A 6,000-nucleotide genomic window follows, 5' to 3' on the forward strand; every position below is an offset into this window, starting at 1 on the left:
TATTGAAAGGCATAAGGCAAGATTGGTTGCACAAGGCTTTACTCAAACTTATGGAGTCGACTACACGGAGACTTTTACGCCGGTGGCAAAAATGACAACTGTTCGTACTTTGCTATCGATTGCTATAAATCATGGCTAGTCTTTATCTCAAATGGACGTGAAAAACGCATTCTTACATGGAAATCTCCTCGAGGAAGTTTATATGAAACTACCGCCGAGTCACCCTCAAAGCAGTAATCCACAATTGGTTTGTAAGCTTCATAAATCCATCTATGGATTGAAACAGTCACCCCGTGCCTGGTATGCCAAGTTGAGTATGGTACTTGAGGAACTTGAGTTCAAAAGGAGTAACGCTGATCACTCTTTGTTTATTCTCATCAAGAATGGGGTACGATTAGTAGTTTTAATTTATGTCGATGACCTTATTATTACTGGTGATAATATTGCAGCCATCTCCAATATTAAAAAAGTTCTTCATCAAAAGTTTGCCATTAAAGATCTTGGGGTCCTTAAATATTTTTGGGAATCGAAATGGCTACATCTCACAGAGGTCTTGTTTTGAATCAAAGAAAGTATGTGTTAGATTTGTTGTGTGAAGTTGACATGCTCGATTGCAAGCCTGCAAATACACCGTTGGACAGTAAACTAAACTTGGCTGTAGATGGTGAATCTCTTCGGTCGCCTCAAATTTATCAAAGGTTGGTAGGTAAGCTTATTTACCTCACCATTACTCGACCCGATATTAGTCATGCAGTCAGTATTGTGAGTCAATTTATGCACTCTCCAACCATTGTTCATATGGGAATTGTTAAACGAATTCTTAGATATTTGAAGGGGTCTATTGGTCGTGGTTTACTTATGAAGAACAATGGTCATACACAAATAATCGGCTACACCGACGTTGATTGGGCCGGCAACTCTCTTGATCGTAAATCCACTACTGGCTATTGTATATTTGTTGGTGGCAATCTTGTTTCGTGGAAGAGTAAAAAACAGCTCGTGGTTGCTCGTTCTAGCGCTGAAGCCGAATATCGTGCAATGGCTTCCACTGCTTCTGAACTTATCTGGCTAAAGGCATTGTTGGTCGATCTTGGTTTTCTTCATCCTCAACCAATGACTCTCTGCTGCGATAATCAAGCCGCCATGCATATTGCCTCCAATCCAGTATTTCATGAGAGAACCAAACATATTGAAGTCGATTGTCATTACGTCCGCGAAAAAGTTCAGTCTCAGTTAATTTCTACCAAATACACTCGAAGTCAAGACCAACTTGCGGACATGTTCACTAAGGCTCTTTCTTCAGCTCAATTTCATTGGTTACTTTCCAAGCTTGGATCAATCAATATCCTTGCTCCAGCTTGAGGGGGAGTATTAGATGCCATTAGTCAACTTTGATGGCTGCCAACCTTCAACCTTGATGGCTGCCAACTTTGAATGTGTTCATTAGTCATTAATTGTGTTCACATATCATTAGTCAGTAACATAGCTAGAAGTGCGGAGATGCATATGATCTTGTTACTATATATACTAGGGTTGTAATTCCATAAATGTTAAGAATACAAAAACACTTATTCTTCCATATCTTCCTTTTCTTCAAGGAGACTTCAGCGCTTCATGCAGTCATGCTTTCATGGGATTCCTGAACACAACTCACAGCAACTCGACTGCTGAACACTAAGTTACAGAAAGATAATTCAATTCATTAAATGTGAGAATGGTCCAAAACATTTAACGATTTGGAGTTGTCCAAGAAAGTTCATTTTGATTGAATCCATGGTTCTACATTTGACAAAATGTGGAGAACATTGTAAATGCATTTATAGAATACGGTTTTTATTATGGCAATGATGTTAGAACAATAACTATAATATTCTACTATTAATGCGGAAAAATAAATTTAAAGACCAAAACTGTGTATCATTATTTGTCATATCGATGGAAGAAGAATATGCTCCAGGAATAATTTTAACACACTTTTTTCTTTCTCTCTCTCTTTAGAGCATCCACAATGGGGGTTGTTTCAAGCACTTGAAATTGTCATTGCTTGATAAATGCAATGCTAAATGCTCACAGTAGATACAATTTGACACTTGAAAACATATAAAAACTAGGTGCCATGCCAGCGCTTCACGCAGCATGTAATTTTACTTTTTAATTATATTGCACCATAAATATAGTGTTCGTTTTCAATCTCCGTCTATAAATTTGAACAAATTTAGGTTCGTGGATGGAAGCGGCATGTAATTTTACTTTTTAATTATATTGCAGCATAAATGTAGTGTTCGTTTTCAATTTCCGTCTATAAATTTAAATAAATATAGGTTTGTGGATAGAAGCGACATGTAATTTTACTTTTTAATTATATTACAACATAAATGTAGTGTTCGTTTTCAGGAATATCATCAAAATTCAATCAAAATGGCTATATGAATTCACATTCGATAACTGAGTGGCCTCAGTTGATTTCAGGTGCACATCAGTGCTTCGCGCAGTCTGTGTTAAAATTTTTACTATTGAAGCGGTCCGCGTTAAAACTTTACTATCTCGTATAAATCTACATAAGGACCATATAAGTACTTTTTTAAACAATTAACATGCTATAAAAGGGTAAATAGTAAAAAGGGTTATAAGTATTTTATTAACACCAAGTGACAAATAATGCCAAAGCTCAAGCGATCACATAAAAAGCTTATTTCGGATCCCGGAATTGGTTAACCAAATTTTCAGTAAGGCAAATGTTAAATTTAATATTGATGAAAGTTTAGTTTACACTACTTCAACAGAGTTGGGATTTGGGATTGGGATGAACTATTAGATGTTATCATAATCAAATTTGACAGAGTAAAAGAATAATTTGGAGACTTACAAAGGTCTTAAAAGCCTTATGATAAGCAGTTAAAACATACATAGAGCACCAAGGTCTACAATGGATATATTAGATACGTTGAGGTAAAAAATGGTTGATATCAATTTTTTAATATAAAAAGAAGGGGGAAAATGTCTTCATCATTGTCCCAATTCAATTTATGTACAAAAACTTTTTCTCTCCTTCTGGACCTTCAAATCAAGTTGATAAAACTATGATTTAGAACTCCATTTTCATATTGGATACTTGGTTTGAACCTGCAACATCACAAATCATTCTCATTATAAACAACTCAATTGACCATAAAATGTATTCTTAATCAAGACTATTGAATTCTTAGCCAATACCATGGAAGCTTTGTGATAGCAATGTAGGTTCCTAGTTAGGGTAATGGCCAAAAACCATTTGCACAATTGTTTGCCGATCATCCTCATTGAATGTTGGAGACCGAAGATAATAAAAACAAAGAGTTTGGTTTATACATATATGGTACGATTGAAAACAAAATTATATGACTTATTGTGAAGCATTGTTGATTAAAGTTGATGATTACCTGAGCTCCGCTATCAATAAATCCATCACGTGATGTCAATTGCATGTTTAGATTTCTGCATAATGCAGAATCAAAAGGGGACAATGTCCCATTAGATATGTTGTTATACAGGGCTGTTGTTACATTTTATCGAGTCTGGTGGCCAAAAAAGGCTGACCGGAGGAATATAATGGGAAAATAGGGTTTGACAAACAAGTGTTTGATTTGAATATCTGAAATCACAAACAAAAAAGTACATATTGATACCAATATTAAGAGAATTAGATTTGCAAATGAGATGATGACTTTTAGCAGGAGAAATAGTAAGAACATTTTCCAAAGATGTATAAAGATTTGCATCCTTCGACAATATGCTATCCATATTAACATCCAAAACACATGTCTTTACAAAAAAGAACATAGTAATGGTAGATAATACTCACGGCGAGGAAACATGCCATGTGTCTTTGGGACTATCTTGGTTATACTCGTTCTGCAATGGCACCATTCCCAAACTCCAAACGTGTTGTTTAAGGGGTAATCCAGAAACAACCCGACCCTGCAAAATGGTACCAACCAACAAAAGAATCCCCCCATCAGTAGTTAATTAGGTGTAGAATAATTAGCTCAAGAAAACAAAATTCATTGAGAAAGATTGGGGACAAAGTGAACGACCCAACCGTCTAATATAGTCCAAATCAAGAAACCCAAACAATCAGGAACTATCAACTGAAGTTCTAAAAACAATAATTCTTACCAAAAATTAGATGCATGAACTGAGTAATTGACATACCGAGAAAGATGCACGCACAAAGTCACAAATGCATGAACCGATTTTGAAAACAAAGAAGGTTAAGAGAAGAAGAGGTGTGGATGAAAAAGAAGGTAAAGCGTGGAGATGAAACGTAATAGGCCACTTGAAGTGAATTCAATTATTCAATAACGTAATAATTTGATCTTATTTAATTTCCTTTAAAACAATAATAAATACACGTTATTTGTGTAAGTGTATAAATTGTAATTTATTTGATTTTAATATAATTTTTACAATATTTCCATTTGGCAATTATAGAGTCAATTTAGGAGGTGATGTGGCACAACCAAAAGCATTTGTTTATTCAATAATCATATTATGTATGTGATACGATTTTACCCATACTTCATATTTGGAGTAGTTCTAATTTGATGAACAGTAATATTTGTGGGGCAACACAACCAATCGATTTAAGCCACGTTTCTCTCCATCATCCCTCCCTCCTTTCTCTCTCTTCTATTCCATACTGTTCCAGACCGGAGGATTAGTGGGACGTCGTTGGCGTTGCAAAGTTGAAAGATCAAGGCATCGCTGTCCAACGCTGTCATGCCTCGATTTGGGTGGGGTCATGAGATAGAAAACACACATACAAAATTCGACGAACGTGGTGCAACGTTGTAGTACAATAAGTGTCAACCTGCACATAAATAAACAATTGTCCTAAAGAGGACTCAAACGACACTAAGCCTCCAGAAAATATGGTTTCATACTATCAAATAATTAAAAACCTCAATGGTCAATCTCAAAAGAAAGTAGCAAAACATCCAACAAAATCAAACCTCGGTGGTCAATATCGCGACAGAGCCAAAATAGCTCAAGTCAATGGTGATTGAAAAATATGCCAAATTTCAATAGTTTAACAAGTCTAAATCCTAATAAAGAAGAAATATAAATCTAATAGACGCGGACTACACTGCACTGTCATGCCTCCGACAGTCAATCTTGAACATCCTCTTGACCTGAGGGGGAAAGAAGGAAAAGAAAAGAAAGGGATGAGCGGAAGACCCAGTAGGAAAATAAAATTAGAACAATAAACAACGAGAAATAGAACTACAATACCAGAAGGAACCGTACTAGATTCGGGCCCCTATAAAGATTCACAACGCTCAAAGTGCCATAGAAAATAAACATGGCACATAAAAATAAGAATATGGATAAACAATTGCAAGGTACAATAACCAATATGCATCGTGATATGAATGCCATTTATAAATATTTATACATTTAAATATCGTATATATTTAAAACAATAAGTGGAACAATTGAGGCACACCGAAAGCCGAAGCACTCATTGACCAAGTGTATACAAGTACATGTAAGGTCACAATCACACACAAGGGATGATCCAGTTAAGGAAAGTGTACTCCAAAACAATAAGGATATCTGGACATCGAAACCGGTAGTGGGTTGTACACCCCACACAGAACAATGTGATACAAGAACAACACAACCAACAATTGTCCACAAAACTTGGCTCAATATATGCCACATTTATAATACAATTCAAAACATTTACAATGCAACAAATGATATAGTTTCTATATCATTACAATAACTTACTTTAACAACAAATTGTATCACAAACAATTTACCATAAATTAGTGACTTTGAATGAAATCACAAATTCCTCTTTAATGCATCAAAAGAATTTAATACAATTAAAATCCTTTATGCAATATCTTTGTTTCAAAAAATCATTGCAAAATATGATAAGTGCAAGATGGTCTAGAGCCACAATAACGGACTAGGCCACAAGAACATATCCATGGAGGAAGACAAAGAATAATA

The sequence above is a fragment of the Tripterygium wilfordii genome, chromosome 13 (assembly GCF_013401445.1).
Source record: "Tripterygium wilfordii isolate XIE 37 chromosome 13, ASM1340144v1, whole genome shotgun sequence".
Classification (NCBI taxonomy): Eukaryota; Viridiplantae; Streptophyta; class Magnoliopsida; order Celastrales; family Celastraceae; genus Tripterygium; species Tripterygium wilfordii.